Source organism: Somniosus microcephalus, chromosome 32, assembly GCF_052327205.1.
Source record: "Somniosus microcephalus isolate GS21.2 chromosome 32, FLI_Smic_1.0, whole genome shotgun sequence".
Taxonomy (NCBI): Eukaryota; Metazoa; Chordata; class Chondrichthyes; order Squaliformes; family Somniosidae; genus Somniosus; species Somniosus microcephalus.
The window spans coordinates 37,799,807-37,821,128 of NC_141018.1; the positions used below are offsets into that span (position 1 = coordinate 37,799,807).

At 49.8% G+C, this 21,322-nt stretch overlaps 1 long non-coding RNA gene across 2 annotated transcripts in view; it reads left to right on the top strand.

The window, feature by feature from the left end:
• The window catches only part of LOC147097446 (uncharacterized), a 463,039-nt gene that overhangs the window by 236,736 nt on the left and 204,981 nt on the right, over positions 1–21,322 (top strand). For both annotated transcript variants that reach the window (XR_015074385.1, XR_015074384.1), the window contains exon 3: positions 7,690–7,757. This is a non-coding gene — a long non-coding RNA (uncharacterized LOC147097446). The remainder of the gene's footprint in view (positions 1–7,689; positions 7,758–21,322) is intronic.

The window sequence follows — 21,322 nt, forward strand, 5'->3', positions numbered from 1 at the left end:
CCAGGGCAGGTACAGCATGGGTTAGATACAGAGTAAAGCTCCCTCTACACTGTCCCATCAAACACTCCCAGGGTAGGTACAGCACGGGTTAGATACAGAGTAAAGCTCCCTCTACACTGTCCCATCAAACACTCCCAGGGCAGGTACAGCACGGGTTAGATACAGAGTAAAGCTCCCTCTACACTGTCTCATCAAACACTCCCAGGGCAGGTACAGCACGGATTAGATACAGAGTAAAGCTCCCTCTACACTATCCCATCAAACACTCCCAGGGCAGGTACAGCACAGGTTAGATACAGAGTAAAGCTCCCTCTACACTGTCTCATCAAACACTCCCAGAGCAGGTACAGCACGGGTTAGATACAGAGTAAAGCTCCCTGTACACTGTCCCATCAAACACTCCCAGGGCAGGTACAGCACGGGTTAGATACAGAGTAAAGCTCCCTCTACACTGTCCCATCAAACACTCCCAGGGCAGGTACAACACGGGGTTGATACAGAGTAAAGCTCCCTCTACACTGCCCCATCAAACACTCCCAGGGCATGTACAGCACGGGTTAGATACAGAGTAAAGCTCCCTCTACACTGTCCCATCAAACACTCCCAGGGCAGGTACAACACGGGTTAGATACAGAGTAAAGCTCCCTCTACACTGTCCCATCAAACACTCCCAGGGCAGGTACAGCACGGGTTAGATACAGAGTAAAGCTCCCTCTGCACTGTCCCATCAAACACTCCCAGGGCAGGTACAACACGGGGTTGATATTGAGTAAAGCTCCCTCTATTTACCTACTATACCTGTGTGACATTTTTCCTACTGCCCAGTACTAGTCACCTAGTGAAAATGCCAACTAGTAGTTGGATTGAGACTTCCCAAAGTCATTTCACACAAAACCCTCACAGTCACCAGAGAGAAGTTCGTCTCCATCCAGAACTCCGCCACCCGTATCCTAACGCTCACCAAGACCCGTTCACCCGTCACCCCTGTTGTGGCAACACCACCACCTCCAAGTTCACCCCCAAGTCACACACCATCCTGACTTGGAAATATATCGCCGATCCTTCATCGTCGCTGGGTCAAAATCCTGGAACTCCCTCCCTAACAGCACTGTGGGAGCACCTTCACCACACGGACTGCAGCGGTTCAAGAAGGCGGCTCACCACCACCTTCTCAAGGGCAATTAGGGATGGGCAATAAATGCCGGCCTTGCCAGCGACGCCCAGGTCCCGAGAATGAATTTAAAAAAATTAAACAGCCTGAAAATCGTGCCAGGTGACTTCACTCTGCACATGAAGTCAATTGATACGATCCCTTTGCGCAAAGCTCAGCTCCGACTAGGAAAATTTACTCCAGTTGTACGTTTAGAATGATTTCTGAATGGGGTTGAGCTTTGACATAAAAAGCAAGCCTGGTTTCCTCAGCTTGGCCGCAATTCGGGAATGGCCTGACTGCCTTAACACTGCCGCCTCCTGGCCATCCACTGCCACTGCAGCCGATGTTCAGCCCTAAATCCTGCTTCAGTCAGGTTGTTATGTACGCCCTGGGTCATAACTGACCTGGGGCCTTACGTCTCCTGAATTGTGGGCGGGAGGGAGAGGTTCGGAGCGTTACTGACCTCCCACGCGGTGTCAACAACAGTTAGTTTGGTTTCCAGTAGTGCCCCTACCATGCTCCATCTAATGAACGAATTTCCACACAGCCTTTCCTCTGAATGAATACTTGACCCCAACTGTCTTTGTGACTGGTAATTGGTCTTGTATTCATTCATCCCGAGGTGTTTTGCCCCTGCTCCACTCAAGGCCCTGACTCGTGGTGGGGTATGGTCACAGGCCACACCGGTGGTCACCTTTCACCTGTGACCCTGACCAGTGAGTGACCGCTAGCCATTCACCCACACACATGCGCAATTTCAAGCGGGATAGCGAGCAGGAGTGTAAGCCCCAGTTGATATCTCCGCGCCCTGTGCTCCCCCCCAACCCAGGGTCTGTGAGGCCGGTTGTTGGACCTCACTGTGGTGAGATTAGATCAGTTAGCACAGCGTAGAGACAGCAGGTGAATGTCCTGCTCAGCACACATCTCTTCAATGCTGGCCGTTTACCCACCAGACATTTCTAGTAGCAGACGCTTTAGAGCAAAGTATAAGATTGTCTCTAATAAATCCAATCGGGAATTCAGGAGAAACTTCTTTACCCGGAGAGTGGTGATAATGTGGAACTCGCTCCCACAGGGAGTGGTTGAGGCGAATAGCAGTGATGCTTTTAAGGGGAAGCTGGATAAACACACGAGGGAGAAGGGAATAGAGGGATATGCTGATGGGGTGAGATGAAGAGGGGTAGGAGGAGGCTGGTGTGGAGCAGAAACACCGGCCTGGACCAGTTGGGCCGAATGGCCTGTTTCAGTGCTGTAAGTACTGTGTGATGTAGCTTGGGAGACCAGGAATGGACCTGAGGGATTCAACAGACCTGGGAACAGATTGGATGTGGGAAATCAAAGGACCAGCTGCCAGCTCATGGGTGAAAAAATAACACCATTAATTTGCCAAATTAAGAGTGTGGTGAAGCAGTGATTTGTGTTAATTATTAAAATGATTAAAATAAAGACTCGCATTTCTACAGCGCCTTTCACAATCTCAGGACATCACAAAGCGTCTTACAACAAATGAATTACTGTTGAAGTGTAGTCACTGTTGTAATGTAGGAAACGTGGCAGCCACAAACAGCAATGTGACAATGACCAGATAATCTGTGCCAGTGATGTTGGTTGAGGGATAAATATTGGTCCCACGACACCGGGGAGAACTCCCCTGCTCTTCTTCGAAATAGTGGCCGTGGGATCTTTTATGGCCACCTGAGAGAGCAGACGGGGCCTCGGTTTAACGTCTCATCCGAAAGACGGCACCTCCGACAGTGCAGCGCTCCCTCAACACTGCCCCTCCGACAGTGCAACTCTCCCTCAGTACTCCCCCTCCGACAGTGCAGCGCTCCCTCAGTACTTCCCCTCCGACAGTGCAACTCTCCCTCAGTACTCCCCCTCCGACAGTGCAGCGCTCCCTCAGTACTGACCCTTCGACAGTGCGGAGCTCCCTCAGTACTGACCCTCCGACAGTGCAGCGCTCCCTCAGCACTGCCCCTCCGACAGTGCAGCGCTCCCTCAGTACTGAAACTCCGACAGTGCAGCGCTCCCTCAGTGCTGCCCCTCCAACAATGCTGCGCTCCCTCAGTACTGACCCTCCGACAGTGCAGCGCTCCTTCAGTACTGACCCTCCGACAGTGCGGCGCTCCCTCAGCACTGCCCCTCCGACAGTGCGGAGCTCCCTCAGTACCGTCCCTCCGACAGTGCGGAGTGCGGAGCTCCCTCAGTACTGCCACTCCGACAGTGCAGTGTTCCCTCAGTACTGACCCTCCGACAGTGCGGAGCTCCCTCGGTACTGCACTGGGAGTGTCCACCTTGATGTTTGTGCTCGAATCTCTGAAGGGGGAGGGTGAACAGTCAGAGGTCGTGGTTCACATTGGGACCAATGACATGGGTAGGAAGAGGGATGAGGTCCTGCAGCAAGAATTTAGGGAGCTAAGTAGCAGATTAAAGAGCAGCACCTCAAAGGTTGTAATCTCTGGATTACTCCCGGTTCCACGTGCTAGTGAGTATAGGAATAGGAGGATAGAGCAGATGAATGCGTGGCTAAAGAGTTGGTGCAGGAGGGAGGGCTTTAGTTTCCTGGATCACTGGGCCTGCTTCTGGGGAAGGTGGGACTTGTACAAGTCGGACGGGTTGCACCTGAACCAGAACGGGACAAATATCCTTGCAGGGAGGTTTGCTAGCCCTGTTCGGGGGGGTTTAAACTAAAATGGCAGGGGCTTGGGAACCTGAGCAGGGAGACAGAGGAAAGGGAAACAGGGATAAAAGCAAAAGATAGGAAGGAGAAAAACAAAAGTGGCAGTCAGAGAAATCAACGGTTTAAATCAAACGTGGCCACAGTAAGTAATAATTCTAATAGGTCTAAGAGCGTTAAAAAAACAAGCCTGAAGGCTTTGTGTCTTAATGCGAGGAGCATTTGTAATAAGGTGGATGATGGCTGCGCAAATAGAGGTAAACGAATATGATTTGGTTGGGATTACGGAAACGTGGCTCAAGGATGGCCAAGGCTGGGAACTCAACATCCAGGGGTATTCGATATTCAGGAAAGATAGGCAAAAAGGAAAGGGAGTTGGGGTAGCATTACTGGTTAAAGAAGGGATTAATACAATTGTAATGCAGGATATTAGTTCTGATGATGTGGAATCTGTATGGGTAGAATTGAGAAATACTAAGGGGAAGAAAACATTAGTGGGAGTGGTATATAGACCTCCAAACAGTAAGGCAGAGGTTGGGGATGGCATTAAAAGGGAAATTAAAGAAGCGTGCAATAAGGGCACAGCAGTCATCATGGGTGACTTTAATCTACATATAGATTGGGCCAACCAAATTAGTAACAATACTGTGGAGGAGGAATTCCTGGAGTGTTTACGGGATGGTTTCCTGGACCAATATGTCGAGGAACCAACCAGAGATCAGGCCATCTTAGACTGGGTATTATGTAACGAGAAAGGATTAATTAGCAATCTTGTTGTACGAGGCCCCTTGGGTCGGAGCGATCATAATATGATCGAATTCTTCATTAAGATGGAGAATGAAGTAGTTGACTCAGAGACTAGGGTCCTCAATTTAAATAAAGGAAACTACGATGGTCTGAGGAGCGAGTTGGGTAGGATTGATTGGGGAATGGCACTCAAAGGGTTGACGGTGGATAGGCAATGGCAAACATTCAAAAGACCGAATGGATGAGCTACAGAATTTGTTCATCCCAGTTTGGCATAAAAATAAAACAAAAAAGGTGACTCAACCGTGGCTAACAAGGGAAATTAGGGATAGCATAAGATCCAAGGAGAGGACATATAAATTGGCCAGAAAAAGCAATAATCCTGAGGATTGGGAGCAGTTTAGGATTCAACAAAGGAGGGCAAAGGGACTAATTAAGAAAGGGAAAATAGAATATGAGAGTAAGCTATCAGGGAACATAAAAACTGACTGTAAAAGCTTTTATAGATATGTGAAGAGAAAAAGATTGGTGAAGTCAAGCGTAGGTCCCTTGCAGTCAGAATCAGGGGAATTTATAATGGGAAACAAAGAAATGGCAGACCAACTAAATTCATACTTTGGTTCTGTCTTCACAAAGGAGGACACAAATAACCTCCCAGAGATGTCGGGGAACATAGGGTCTGATGAAAGGGTGGAACTGAAAGAAATCAGTATTTGTAGGGAAATGGTGTTAGGAAAATTGATGGGACTGAAGGCCGATAAATCCCCAGGGCCTGATAATCTACATCCCAGGGTACTTAAGGAAGTGGCCCTAGAAATAGTAGATGCATTGCTGGTCATCTTCCAGAACTCGATAGACTCTGGAACAGTACCCATGGATTGGAGGGTAGCTAATGTTACCCCACTATTCAAAAAAGGTGGTAAAGAAAAAGCGGGGAATTATTGACCGGTAAACCTGACATCGGTAGTGGGGAAAATGCTAGAGTCTATTATAAAAGATGTAATAGCAGAACACTTGGAAAGCAGTGACAGGATCAGACAAAGTCAACATGGATTTACAAAAGGTAAATCATGCTTGACTAATCTACTGGAATTTTTTGAGGATGTAACTGGTAAAATAGATAAGGGAGAACCAGTGGATGTGGTGTATTTGGACTTTCAGAAGGCTTTCGATAAGGTCCCACATAAGAGATTAGCGTGCAAAATTAAGGCACATGGGATTGGGGGCAAGGTATTGACTTGGATAGAGAACTGGTTGGCGGACAGAAAGCAAAGAGTTGGAATAAACGGGTCGTTTTCCGAGTGGCAGGCAGTGACTAGTGGGGTACCGCAAGGATCGGTCCTAGGACCCCAGCTGTTCACAATATATATTAATGATCTGGACGAGGGAATTGGATGTAATATCCCCAAATTTGCAGATGACACAAAGCTGGGTGGGAGGGTAAGCTGTGAGGAGGATGTCGTGAAACTCCAGTACGATTTGGACAGGTTGGGTGATTGGGCAGAAACATGGCAAATGCACTACAATGTGGATAAATGTGAGGTTATCCACTTTGGTGGCAAAAACAGGAAGGCAGATTATTATTTGAATGGCAATAGATTGGGAGAAGGGGAAGTGCAAAGAGACCTGGGTGTTCTTGTGCACCAGTCGCTGAAGGTAAGCATGCAGGTGCAGCAGGCGGTTAAGAAGGCAAATGGTATGTTGGCCTGCGTAGCAAGAGGGTTCAAGTACAGGAACAAGGATGTCTTGCTACAGTTGTACAGGGCCTTGGTGAGACCGCACCTTGAGTATTGTGTGCAGTTTTGGTCGCCTTATCTGAGGAAGGACATTCTTGCCATGGAAGGAGTGCAGCGAAGATTCACCAGGCTGATACCTGGGATGGCAGGATTGACGTATGAGGAGAGATTGTGTCGATTGGGCTTATACTCACTGGAGTTTAGAAGATTGAGAGGGGATCTCATCGAAACCTATGAAATTCTGTCAGGCCTGGACAGACTAGATGCAGGAAGGATGTTTCTGATGGCCGGGGAGTCCAGAACCAGGGGTCATAGTCTAAGGATAAGGGGTAAGCCATTTAGGATTGAAATGAGGAGGAATTTCTTCACCCAGAGAGTGGTGAACCTGTGGAATTCTCTGCCACAGAGGGCGGTGGAGGCCAGTTCATTAAATATATTCAAGAAAGAGTTGGATATATTACTTAAGGCTAAAGGGATCAAGGGATATGGGGAGAAGGCAGGGACAGGGTACTGAATTTGGATGATCAGCCATGATCTCATTGAATGGCGGAGCAGGCTCGAGGGGCCGAATGGCCTACTCCTGCTCCTATCTTCTATGTTTCTATGTAACCTTCTGACTCCAAGGCGAGGGTGCTGCCCACTGAGCCATGGCTGACACCTGTTGCCCTGGCCCATTAAAGCTCGGTTGCACTAGTGCAGGCACTAGGTTTCAGGTACAAATGTGTGGAACATCTTGTTCCAGCTCATGCTGATCTTGGAGGATTGTAACTAAGTGGGAAGATGGGTCTGGTGCCCGGATGGGCGGCTGCGATTGTCAGCTGAGAAAGGAGGGACGGACCCTCTCCCGAGGTGGGAGAGTCTGTTGGCCTGTATGTGTGTGTGTGTGTGTGTGTGTGTGTGTGTAGTTGGCTGACTGATTCTAGCTGAAGAACTCCTGTAGAACCCTGTGATTCTAGCACGCTGTTTCTATCGGCTAAGCTAGAATAATAACATTGCATGGCCTTTGCACAGAATTAGAACACTGGGCTTTGTCCACAGATTATGCTGTGAACTCCAGCCACAATCAATTTTACTTCATATAATTAGATTTCCCATGATTACATGAACATTGTAGCTCTGGTTATAGCGAGGAGGGGGGAGGGAATAATGTGACTGGTTTTGCCTGTATTTGGAGGGAGTTATTGACGGCAAATAGCAGTGAAACTCTACAAGCCCTTTGAGATGATTGTAAAATGAGTTGTCAATCGCAATAATAAGAATTCTGAAAAGAATTGGAATGGAACTGAACTGCGGGATCTGTCGCCGGTCTATTCTGCAAAGTATAATTCAGCACGCGGACTTGTCAATCTAAAGCTCTGTCCAACTTCTCTGTCTAGGGATCTCTGACTGCGTGAGACTCTGAAAAGGAGATTGAAGGATTGGAAGCTCTCCAAGCTGTTAACTGGTAGGAATAAAACATCTACTCACTTACACCCTTTGACACAGGTCACGGCTCCATGATACTCGCAAATTCTTAAAGATAACCAGTTGTGACATTAAGGAGGAGGGACGAAGGTTTGAGACTGGCGCTTTTGACTGTGTTGCTGCTTTCTATGTATTTGCTGTTTTTTCCATGGCTTTGTAAGAATGAGCCTACTGAAAGGGTGGAGATCCTGGAAAAGGAAAATCGGAGCAAAGCAGCTTCCGACTGGCTTTGAGCCTGTTTTACCCTCCTGCCACAGACTTGTTTCACCTCCATCCCCCCCAAGATCCTGTTCATCCACAGAAACCCAGTGAAAGACCAACGCCCAGTGCGCTGAACACTGCCAGGGCTGGAAAGATTAGAAAGGTTGAGGTGAATCAAGAGGTTGGAATCTTGGGGTGTTTTTCTGTGTTCTATGACGAGGGCTGTCCTATGAGGAGAGATTGAGTAGAATGGGCCGATACTCTCTGGAGTTTAGAAGAATGAGAGGTGATCTCATTGAAACATACAAGATTCTGAGGGGGATTGACAGGGTAGATGCAGGGAGGATGTTTCCCCTGGCTGGGGAGTCTAGAACTAGGGGTCACAGTCTCAGGATAAGGGGTCGGCCATTTAAGACCGAGATGAGGAGAAATTTCTTCACTCCGAGGGTGGTGAATCTTTGGAATTCTCTACCCCAGAGGGCTGTGGAGGCTGAGTCTTTGAGTATATTCAAGGCTGAGATCGATAGATTTTTGGAATCTAGGGATATGGGGATCGGGCGGGAAAGTGGAGTTGGGGGTCGAAGATCAGCCATGATCATATTGAATGGCGGAGCAGGCTCGAGGGGCCGTGTAGTCTACTCCTGCTGCTATTTCTTATGTAAGAGTCTGTACTAGAACTGGAGCTCAGAGAAACAGGATCGAAGACTATTGTACTGACAAACTAGGAAGTTAAGATCACAACAGCAAAAGAGAGAGAGTCTGTTGACTAGAGCTGGAGAACGAGCGAGGGAAACTGGAGAGGGACGAAGAGCGAGAGAGCTGTGTGAAGCTTTTAATGTCAAAGTGCGGCAGCTTTATGCCTGGGTGTAGCCGTGAGATGCCATTAATAGCTTCACAATGGACGCTACACGGTGCGGGAGGGATCCAGAGATATTATGGCTGACTCTCTATTTTGAGAAGGGACAGGCTGGTCATAATAGTTGTTCCTAAAGTGAGACTAGTTCTCAAGGCATCGAAGGATGGCCTGAAACCGGCTGCTTTGCTTGGAGTTATCAGCTAAATTAACCTCGGAATTATCAGGTAATTCAAGCTAATGTTTAGCAAATTAGTTGTGTACACGGCTAAAGGAATCATCTAATGAATACTGGAGTAAAGATTCCCTTCAGAGTAAGCGCCTGAAACTGAGGCTCCCGAACTCTTGCCTCTTGTGAATGTGGAGCACTGTGCACTGCGGGAGACACCAGGGCTGGGAATAGAATTCCAACAGCGTGCCAATAGCACAAGGATCTCCGTGCCCATTGCTAATGGTGTCACACAGAGCACTTCATTACTCTCTCTAGTTTATATATAAATACGTGTAATTCTATGTAATATATAAGTTACGACACAGAAACAGGCCATTCCGCCCAGCGGGTCCGTGCCGGTGTTTCTGCTCCACACCAGCCTCCTCCGACCCCTCGTCATCTCGCCCTATCAGCATATCCTTCGATTCCTTTCTCCCTCCTGTCTTTATCCAGCTTCCTCTTAAATGCATCTCTGCTATTCGCCAGCTACACTATTTATGCTCATTTAGGCTGCTACACAGGATCATATATTATATATATAAATAAATTATTCAGATGGAGCTTGATAAGATCCACATATCTCGGCCTCAATTAATATTTCCTAACTCCAGGGCATCCTCTCTCTCTCACTCCAGGGCCAACCAACCCAATCTGGGAGAGGGAAAACAGAAAGGAAACCCACTCCAATTCGTGATCACTCCAGCTCCCAGCTCTCGCTCTGGAAGGCAGGTGCTCTCTTACCAACTACCGTACAATATAACCATCGTCACAACACCCGGCCCCCGCCCCCCCTGCTCACTGTGTGGCTGCTGTAACCCCGCTGTCAATTAATACAGCTCGATACATAACTGAGCATAGGTGTCAGCTGTGGCTCAGTGGGCAGTACTGAGGGAGTGCCGAACTGTCGGAGGGTCAGTGCTGAGGGAGTGCTGCACTGTCGGAGGGTCAGTACTGAGGGAGCACCGCACTGTCGGAGGGGCAGTACTGAGGGAGCACCGCACTGTCGGAGGGGCAGTACTGAGGGAGCGCTGCACTGTCGAAGGGGCAGTACTGAGGGAGCACCGCACTGTCGGAGGGTCAGTACTGAGGGAGCACCGCACTGTCGGAGGGGCAGTACTGAGGGAGCGCTGCACTGTCGAAGGGGCAGTACTGAGGGAGCACCGCACTGTCGGAGGGGCAGTACTGAGGGAGCGCCGCACTGTCGGAGGGGCAGTACTGAGGGAGCGCTGCACTGTCAGAGGGGCAGTACTGAGGGAGCGCTGCACTGTCGGAGGGGCAGTACTGAGGGAGCACCGCACTGTCGGAGGGGCAGTACTGAGGGAGCGCTGCACTGTCGAAGGGGCAGTACTGAGGGAGCACCGCACTGTCGGAGGGTCAGTACTGAGGGAGCACCGCACTGTCGGAGGGGCAGTACTGAGGGAGCGCTGCACTGTCGAAGGGGCAGTACTGAGGGAGCACCGCACTGTCGGAGGGGCAGTACTGAGGGAGCGCTGCACTGTCGGAGGGGCAGTACTGAGGGAGTGCTGCACTGTCAGAGGGTCAGTGCTGAGGGAGTGCTGCACTGTCGGAGGGTCAGTGCTGAGGGAATGCCGAACTGTCGGAGGGTCAGTGCTGAGGGACTGCTGCACTGTCGGAGGGTCAGTACTGAGGGAGCAACGCACTGTCGGAGGGGCAGTACTGAGGGAATGTTGCACTGTCGGAGGGGCAGTACTGAGGGAGCGCTGCACTGTTGGAGGGGCAGTACTGAGGGAGCACTACACTGTCGGAGGGGCAGTACTGAGGGAGCACCGCACTGTCGGAGGGGCAGTACTGAGGGAGCGCCACACTGGCGGAGGGTCAGTGCTGAGGGAGTGCTGCACTGTCGGAGGGTCAGTACTGAGGGAGTGCTGCACTGTCGGAGGGGCAGTGCTGAGGGAGCGCTGCACTGTCGGAGGGGCAGTACTGAGGGAGCACCGCACTGTCGGAGGGTCAGTACTGAGGGAGAGCCGCACTGTCGGAGGGTCAGTACTGAGGGAGCGCCGCACTGTCGGAGGGTCAGTGCTGAGGGAGTGCCGCACTGTCGGAGGGTCAGTGCTGAGGGAGCGCCGCACTGTCGGAGGGTCAGTACTGAGGGAGAGCCGCACTGTCGGAGGGTCAGTACTGAGGGAGCGCCGCACTGTCGGAGGGTCAGTACTGAGGGAGAGCCGCACTGTCGGAGGGTCAGTACTGAGGGAGCGCCGCACTGTCGGAGGGTCAGTACTGAGGGAGCGCCGCACTGTCGGAGGTGCCGTCTTTCGGATGAGACGTTAAACCGAGGCACCGTCTGCCCTCTCAGGTGGGCGTAAAAGATCCCACGGCCACTATTTCGAAGAAGAGCAGGGGAGTTCTCCCCGGTGTCCTGGGCCAATATTTATCCCTCAACCAACATCACTAAAACAGATTATCTGGTCATTATCACATTGTTGTTTGTGGGAGCTTGCTGTGCGCAAATTGGCGGCCGCATTTCCTACAACACAAACGTGCTCCTAACCGCAGATTACCCAGGAGCCCCACAAGCACATACATGGTTTGTGTGTCCTTGTCTCCACTGCCGTGCCATGGCCAAGTCTCTGTGAAGGGGGTGGAATGGTGCTAAGCGTGTCGGATTTTGATTCAAGCTTGGAATTGTATCTGTGACTGAGAGTTGGCTACAGCGGAGCAGGCTGGAGATGAAATACCAGCTGCTGCGCGTGTTGCTGTCTTCGCCATTCATTCAAGCTGGGCTGACTGGAAGCTGCGACAATTAACGGGGAGATATGTCTGACTGAATCTCCCCGGAAAGCAGGTTGGATGTGTACGTACGCCAATCACTGGCCCTCGCACACCTCTCCCTTTACAATCTGGAACCTGTGGCCAGGATCAGCCTTGAACGCGCATTGTGTGTAGAATGCCCAGGTCTCGCTGGCGAACATCGACCCACAACACACTGCCTCGAAACAAGGTGTCACCATTTTGACAGGTGTACCTATTTTGCTAAACGAGGCGGTGTCGTCATGGCGGAGTATTTGTCAAACAAACCTTTCACCTGCTGACATGTGATGCAGTGACATCATCGCTTGTAGGAGACACACTGATGCTTCACTTGACCCAGATGTTGTGACAAGAGTGATGAACATTTCTTCAAACTCTACCTCCTCTCCCCTCGCTTTCACGCTCTGTCTATCTTTCCTTCTCTGCCTCAGTCCCTCTCTCTCTCACTCCCTCCCCCTCTCTCTCTCTGTCTCTCTTGGTCCCTCACTCTCCCCATCGCCCTTTCTCGGTCGTTGTCTCTCTCTCTCCCCCTCTCTCTCTCTCTCTCCCCCTCTGGCTTTGTCTCACTCTTTCTCTCTCTCTGTCTCGGTCCCTCTCTCCCTCTTCCCCTCTCTCTCTTGCTCTCTCCCTCTGGCTTTGTCTCACTCTTTCTCTCTCTCTGTCTCTCTCTTCCTCGCTCCCTCCCCTCTCCCCTCAAGTGTCAGCCGTGGCTCAGTGGGCAGCACCCTCTCCTCTGAGTCAGAAGGTTGTGGGTTCAAGTCCCACCCCAGAGACTTGAGCACAAAAATCTAGGCGGATACGCCAGTGCAGTGCTGAGGGAGTGCTGCACTGTCAGAGGTGCCGCCTTTTGGATGAGACGTTAAACCGAGGCCCTGTCTGCTCTCTCAGGTGGATGTAAAAGATCCCACGGCCACTATTTCGAAGAGGAGCAGGGGGAGTTCTCCCCGGTGTCCTGGGGCCAATATTTATCTCTCAATCAACATCATGAAAAAACATTATCCGGTCATTATCACACTGCTGTGTGTGGGAGCTTGCTGTGCACTAATTGGCTGCCGCGTTTCCTACATTACAACAGTGACTACACTTCAAAAGTACTTCATTGGCTGTAAAGCGTTTGAGATGTCCAGTGGTCGTGAAAGGCGCTATATAAATGCAAGTCTTCTTTCTTCTCTGTCTCTTTCCCCTCTCTCGGTCTCTCTCTCTCTCCACCCCCCCCCCCGTCTCTCTCTCCTCTCTTTCTGTCCTGGTCCCTCTCGCTCTTCCTCTCCTCATTGATTTCCAAACAGTGTAATAGTTGCCATCGATTATTTTGTGGTGACGGTGCCCCTAAGTTTCTGGCCTCAGAAGCTATGAATTACAGATGCTCCTACAGATACGCTAATGCTCATCCTTAATACAAGCACAACATTTCTCATCTCCCTGCCTGTTCCTGGAATCCTATAGTCAATGTGGATCCCAGTATGAGACTGAAACACTCTGGGATATCTCAGGATTAATTGCAAGAATCTTGCTTCGAAATATTGGAAACAACAGGGTTTAATGGATTTGACTCAGTGACGCAAATCACTAATGGAGATGGAGCTGTGCCGATACATGTCCTCTAATGGAAATCACACAGCTTCCTGAGTTACACGGGCAGGGGTCAAACAGTCTGCAGTCAGGCAGCTGAATCAGATGAAAGATGGCAGGAGAGACCCAGGCCTAATCTGCAGAAATACTCCAACTTAGGCAAGGGATCAGACGCTGTCTGCTCAGGTTGGACTCAACCTAAGTCATTGAGCAGACTTGGCTTACAAGCTTACAGCTTGAAAGAGAAACTGAGTGTAAGATTATAGCAGAATGCGGGGCTGAGTGTAACAGCAGCAGCAAATCCCCTGTGCTCTGTGTGATACCAGCTCTATCTGCTGGTAGTCCTGTGATCTGTAGTAATCTAAGGGACCATTTCCTTTCCCCGTGCGCTCCAATCAGTAGTCGGCACTCCTGAGTGTAGCTGGGAGTGGAGGGGTGATCCTGTTTCATTCGGGTCTTTGTTAAATTCTTATACTAAATGTTTACGCTATTTGCGGTCTGTTGATAATCTATCAACGTTCATCGATCATCCCAGCTAGAATCAATGAATACAGTACAGTATATCTAAAACCAATGTATCTATCCTATATATCATCTATCCATTCATCCATCTTTCTATCCATCCATGAATCCTTTCAACCCTCTGTCCATCCATCGCCCCATCCATGGATCCACTTGCCTCTCTGTCTGAATGTCACCAGTCTCAGTAGTCCTTCTAGTGCAGGCTGCTTAGGCAGAGCAGTGAATCTGTTTGATTTGCGTCCTGTGTTTAGTGATTATTAGACATCCGGCAAAGACTTGCACTTTAAGTCAGGATCATTAAACTATCTGTACGCACATACATATGTGAAATGAGCAAGAGGTTGACTTTTCCCATTAAATTTAATTAAATACCTAATATTAATCAAATCATTATTCGAGCTTGGTGTCATCCAATCACTGCTTCTCGGCTTACATTGTCATCCATTCTATATTATTAAATCTTGGGAAAATCCTGCACTATGCTTCTGGTCTTCACTTAGCTGATGCTCTCTGAGGGAGCGCCGCACTGTCGGAGGGGCAGTACTGAGGGAGTGCCGCACTGTCGGAGGAGCAGTGCTGAGGGAGCGCCGCACTGTCGGAGGGGCAGTACTGAGGGAGCGCCGCACTGTCGGAGGGGCAATACTGAGGGAGCGCCGCACTGTTGGAGGGGCAGTACTGAGGGAGCGCCGCACTGTCGGAGGTGCAGTACTGAGGGAGTGCCGCACTGTCGGAGGGGCAGTACTGAGGGAGCGCCGCACTGTTGGAGGGGCAGTACTGAGGGAGCGCCGCACTGTCGGAGGTGCAGTACTGAGGGAGCGCTGCACTGTTGGAGGGGCAGAACTGAGGGAGCATCGCAATGTCGGAGGAGCAGTACTGAGGGAGCGCCACACTGTCGGAGGGGCAGTGCTGAGGGAGCGCCGCACTGTCGGAGGTGCCTTCTTTTGGATGAGACATTAAACCGAGGCCCCGTCTGCTCTTTCAGGTGGATGTAAAATATCCTATGGTACTAGTTCTCCTCAGTGTCCTGGCCAATGTTTATCCCTCAATCAACATCATTAAAAACAGATTATCTGGTCATTATCACACTGCTGTTTGTGGGAGCTTGCTGTGCGCAAATTGACTGCCGCATTTCCTACATTACAACAGTGACTACACTTCACAAAGTATTTCATTGGCTGTAAAATTGCTTTGGGACGTCCTGAGGTCATTAAAAAGCACTATAGAGAGTTGGAATGGAAAAAACTTGACTGGAAGTTCATTCAGATGTAATAGTTTTAGCACATGATAGATATATACACGTGTTATCAATACGCACACACTGCACGCACACTACACGCAGACACTGCATGCACACACTACACGCACACACTACACACACACTACACGCACACTGCACACACACTACACGCACACTGCACACACACTACACACACACTACATGCACACACTACACACACACTACACGCACACTACACACAGACACTGCACGCACACACTACACGCACACTGCACGCACACTGCACGCACACTACACGCACACTACACGCACACACTACACGCACACTACACGCACACACTACACACACACTACACGCACACACTACACACACACACTACACACACACTACACGCACACACTACACACACACACTGCGCGCACACTACACGCACACACTACACGCACACTACACGCACACACTACACACACACTACACGCACACACTACACACACACTACACACACTACATGCACACACTACACACACACACTACACGCACACACTGCACACACACTACATGCACACACTACACGCACACACTACACGCACACTACACGCACACACTACACACACACTACACACACACACTACACACACTACACGCACACTGCACGCACACTACATGCACACACTACACACACACTACACGCACACACTACACGCACACTACACGCACACACTACATGCACACTACACGCACACACTACACACACACTACACGCACACTACACACACACTGCACACACACTACACGCACACACTACACGCACACTACATGCACACTGCACACACACTGCACACACACTACACACACACTATACGCACACACACGCACTCTACATGCACACTACACACACTACACACACACTGCACACACACACTGCACGCACACACTACACACACACTACACGCACACTGCACGCACACTACACGCACACTACACGCGCACACACGCACACTACACGCACACTGCACACACACTACACGCACACACCACACACACGCACACTACACGCACACTACACGCACACTGCACACGCACACTACACGCACACACTGCACACACACTACACGCACACACTGCACACACACTACACGGACACTACATGCACACTGCACACACACTACACGCACACACTGCACGCACACTACACACACACACGTGCACATACACGTGCCAATCATGTTCTTCAGCCTTTGTTCAAATATCCTGTAATAACCGTATCGAACATTTAGATACCACTGGATATTTTTGGTTAGTATTAATTCCAGGTTAAACTATAGATTAAGTAGCACAGACAGAAAATGGATCTCATCAAATGTGATCCGAACCCTTTAATCTTCCATTCTGTGGACAAATGAGGAACCATTATTGACTAAAGATAACTGGCTGTTCCTGCTCCAGCATCGACTCGTGTGAAGGGCACTGGGTGCAGCTGTGTGTGTTTGTGTGTCACTGCTAGGGTAGTGTCACTCCTTGGCTCTCTCTCTCTTTCTCTCCCATTCTCTGCCTCTCCCTTTCTCTCTCTCTCTCTCCTTTCTCTCTCTCACTCTCACTCTCTCTCGCTCTCTTTCTCTCTTTCTCTCTCTCTCACTCCCTTTCTCTCTCTCTCTCCTCCTCTCCCTCCCTTTGTCTCTCTTTCTCTCTCGCTCCCTTTCTCTCTCTCTCTTTCTCTCTCTGTCTGTCTCTCTCTCTCTCTTGCTCCCTTTCTCTCTCTCTCTCTTTCTCTCTCTCTCTCTCCCTCCCTTTGTCTCTCTTTCGCTCTCCATTTTGTGCTCGACTCTCTTTACCTCTCTTACTCCCCCTCCTCTCTTTCTCTATCCCATTCTGTCTCTCTCTGCCATTCTCTCTCTCCCTCTGTTTCCTTTGTACGTTCCTTCCTGCTCTCCCTAACAGTCCAGAGACCAGGCAGGTTCCCCTTGAAAAACCTCGAATCAGCTGAAACATGAGAAGGCCGTCGCTGTGTGAATATTAAGATGGCGCTCTTTATTTGCTGTAATTAATTTTAATAGGTACTCATTACTCTGCGATGTTGTGGCTCCCAAGTGGGAATTCTGCAGATTTGTGCGAGTTATTGCGTTTCTTGCTGATGTGCTGAGCGAGCCCAGACACTTCTGTGTGTCTTCACTCCTCATTAAGGCAGAGAAAATGAAGGGCAAAGGAGGGTTTCAAAAAAATGGTATTGGGTAACAAAAATGAAGGGCTGAAGCCCACGGTGCAGGACACTGGGTGACGGTGACCTTCGAGCCAATCCTTTGACCTGCCCTCGCCCTCAACCCATTGTCATAAATCTCATCATTCATCAAGAATCTACTCGTGAAATAACGCTGGACGGCCAGCTGGTGGCGCCGTCCAAGGAGTATAAATACTCGGGCATCGGCCCCAGCATGCCAGGGACATTTTGTAAGACAAGGAGCTAGTGAAGTACAACTAGACCTCCATGTTCTGAAACAAGTTGATTAAAGCCTTGCTTTATGCTCAAACCACGTGCGTAGTAAGTTTTATTATGTCACCCATGTCTTTAGTTTCATTCCAATCTCCCCATATGCCCTCTCCGACCTCATCTTGTCCATGAAACCCAAGCAACTACTCCCTCGGCCCCATACCCACTAAACTACTGACCTCCATTCCTGGCCACAAAGCTAGCTGGCATTGTTCATGGTTCCCCCACCTCAGATACTGTCCCCCTCCCTTTTGTAATTGCTGTCATCACTCCCCCCCCCCACCCCCCTGCCCCCACCGCCAAAATAAAACACCCTCAACCCCTCTACTGCCCCATCTCCAACCTCCCTTTCCTCTCCCAAAGCTTCGGGTCGGAGGCGTTGCACAGCTGGGAAGTGCTGCGCCGACAATCTCCATTCCTTTTCTTGGGTAAGGAGACCAAAACTGCCCCCAGTACTCCAGGTGTGGTCTGACCAAGGTCCTGTATAACTGGAGTAAGACATCCTTGCTCCTGTACTCAAATCCTCTTGCAATGAAGGCCAACATACCATTTGCCTTCCTAACTGCTTGCTGCACCTGCATGTTTGCTTTCAGAATTTATAAATCCTCCAGTGACAACCTTCATTTTAAGGACTATAGTAATCCTAACTTTGAATATTTTAAGTTACCAGCGCTCTGGTGCAAGAGAGCAGCCTGTATTCAAAGATGCAGTTCGGAATGTCCAATTATTGAGTCTTTCGTCCATCGGGGAAATAGCTTTTGAATCATGATTACATTCCTATCGATGTATGTTTAAATAGCTGTGCTGGTGCGTGAGTGGTTACTGTCCTGGATTGTGTGCTCCCATCCCTCACCCTCCGTAAACTTCAGCTCATCCAAAACTCTGCTTCCCCGTGTCCTAACTCGCCCCAAGTCCCATTCACCCACCACCCCTGCGCTCGCTGCCCCGTGTCCTAACTCGCCCCAAGTCCCGTTCACCCACCACCCCTGTGCTCGCTGCCCCGTGTCCTAACTCGCCCCAAGTCCCGTTCACCCACCACCCCTGTGCTCACTGCCCCGGGTCCTAACTCGCCCCAAGTCCCGTTCACCCACCACCCCTGTGCTCGCTGCCCCGTGTCCTAACTCGCCCCAAGTCCCATTCACCCACCACCCCTGTGCTCGCTGCCCCGTGTCCTAACTCGCCCCAAGTCCCGTTCACCCACCACCCCTGTGCTCGCTGACCTACATTGGCTCCTGGTCCGGCAACGCCTCAATTTTAAAATTCTCATCCATGTTTTCAAATCCCCCCATGGCCCCTCACCCCTCCTCGCCCCTCCTCACCCCTCCTCGCCCCTCCTCGCCCCTCCTCACCCCTCCTCGCCCCATCCCTGTAACCTCCTCCACCCTCCTCCTGTGCTGTGAGATTCTATGGGGGAAAAAAATCGTGTTCGCCCAGCAAAGTTGCCGTTGTCACGGGCAACTGCAGTTAATGGCCGCTGGAAATGGCCGCATCGCTAACCGAGTGAAATTGGTCTGGGGGGGCGTGGAGATAGGTGGCGCAGCACTCACCTTTCATGCAACGCCGTCCTGGAGGCGTTGCTGGAGGATCCGGGACAAAGTTTCTGCCCAGGTCCGGCATTGCAGCTTCCCACAGCCAATGGGAGTGAAGCTGTGGAGCTCACAAGGAATTGTGGGCAATGAAGAGATCTGAGATTTAAAGGGGCCATGCACACTGAAGTAATACAAAATAAAATGCAGTGAATCAAAACATTTTTCAGCCCTTTCTACCTTTTAAGAAATATTCAGTATTTAAATAAAGTTCCAAATGTGAATATTCAGCTGTTAAAGCTGAATTACCTTCCTAATCTCAACAAATGGGAAAACTGCCTCAGCACTAACACAAATGGCTCAGCAAGCCAGGGAAGGAGCACCCAGGGCCTCACACGCAGCATTCCAGCTTTCTGCAGGGGTGTCAACACTGCAAGAGCGGCTCTCAACCCACAGGGGCCAGGACGCCCTCCAGAAAGAACGATGTGAGAATACATCACTAAGGCTGTAACTGCCAGCAGTGTCGCCCCCACCACCTGGCTCCAGTGCCCAAAGAAGCTTCATGACCTCAGACCACTGGTCAAGGTCAGTGAATGAATCTTCAAAAGCCATCTCCTACCAACTGCACCACTAGCCTCACACACTGCTCAATGTACAACCCCCAACCACTCACCTACCAACAATCTGCACCAATGACGAGGCACATCTCCCATTCCTAGCCTCACCTCACCCCCTTGGAGAAGACGGTGCAGGCCATTCTTGGCAGGGGCCAGCGGCGGGGCTGAAGGAATACGAGATGTGGGTATCCTCGTATGTTATCCTCCTTCTGGCATGCACCTCTTGCTTTCATGCCCTCTCATCAGCACGACTCCACCTTTGTGTCTTCCTCATTTCACACACCCAAGAAATGCAGCCTGCCCAGCCAGTGGGACCACGGACAAATGATTCCATCCCAGATATCCCAGCCACAAAGGAGTTGTCTGGGATGCATCCTTTGGTCTGATTCCTCCTCTTCAGCTTCCTCCTCTTCTGCATCTTCCTCCTCCCTCTGCAAGCGGGCGTTGTAAATGTGAAATGACAGCATAAAATGCTGGAAATACTCAGTTGGTCAGGCAGCATGTCGACCTGAGACGTGAACTCTTTTTCTCTCCACGGATGTTGCGTGACCTGCTGAGTATTCGCAGCATGTTCTTTCTTCTCAAAGGCCTTCATTTACCATCCCAGCCCTTGCAAGCATCCAGCAGCATTCCCTGCACACTTAAAAAACTTTTCACATCTATTGCAGCAAGCCACCTCTTCAATAAAAAAAAAACAGTCCAAACCCTTAAATTCAAACTTACCTGAATGATGTGTGTGTCCCTTTATCTGAATGCACGAAGCATTCGTAACAAAATAGACAAACTCGTGGCACAGAGACGTGGTTGCAAGATTGGGAACTAAATGTTCCAGGGTAATTGACGTTTCGAAAAGACAGGCAGAATGGAAAAGGAGGGGGAGGGTAGCCCTGATAATAAAGGATAACATAAGGACAGTAGAGAGATAGGATCTGGGCTCGGAAGATCAGGAAGTAGAATCAGTATGGGTGGAGATAAGGAATAACAAGGGGCAGAAAACACTGGTGGGAGTAGTATACCGGCCCCCTAACAGTAGCTATACCGTTGGACAGAATATTAATCAAGAAATAGTAGGAGCTTGTAACAAAGGTAATGCAATAATCATGGGGGACTTTAATCTTCATATAGACTAGACAAATCAAATTGGCAAAGGTAGTCTGGAGGACGAGTTCATGGAATGTTTCCTAGAACAATACGTCATGGAACCAACCAGAGAACAGGCTATTTTAGATCTTGTATTGTGTAATGAGATAGGGCTAATTAGCAATCTCATAGTAAAGGATCCTCTGGGGCAGCGTGATCATAATATGATAGAATTTCACTAAGTTTGAGAGTGACTTGCCGAAGTCCAAAACTAAAGTCTTAAACTTAAATAAAGCCAATTACATAGGTATGAGGGGCGAGTTGCCTCAGGTAGATTGGAAAAATAGATTAAAAGGTATGGCGGTAGATAAGCAGTGGCTAGCATTTAAAGAAATATTACATAATTCTCAAAAAAAATACATTCTATTGAGAAATAAAAACTCAACGGGAAAAATGATCCACCCACGGCTAACT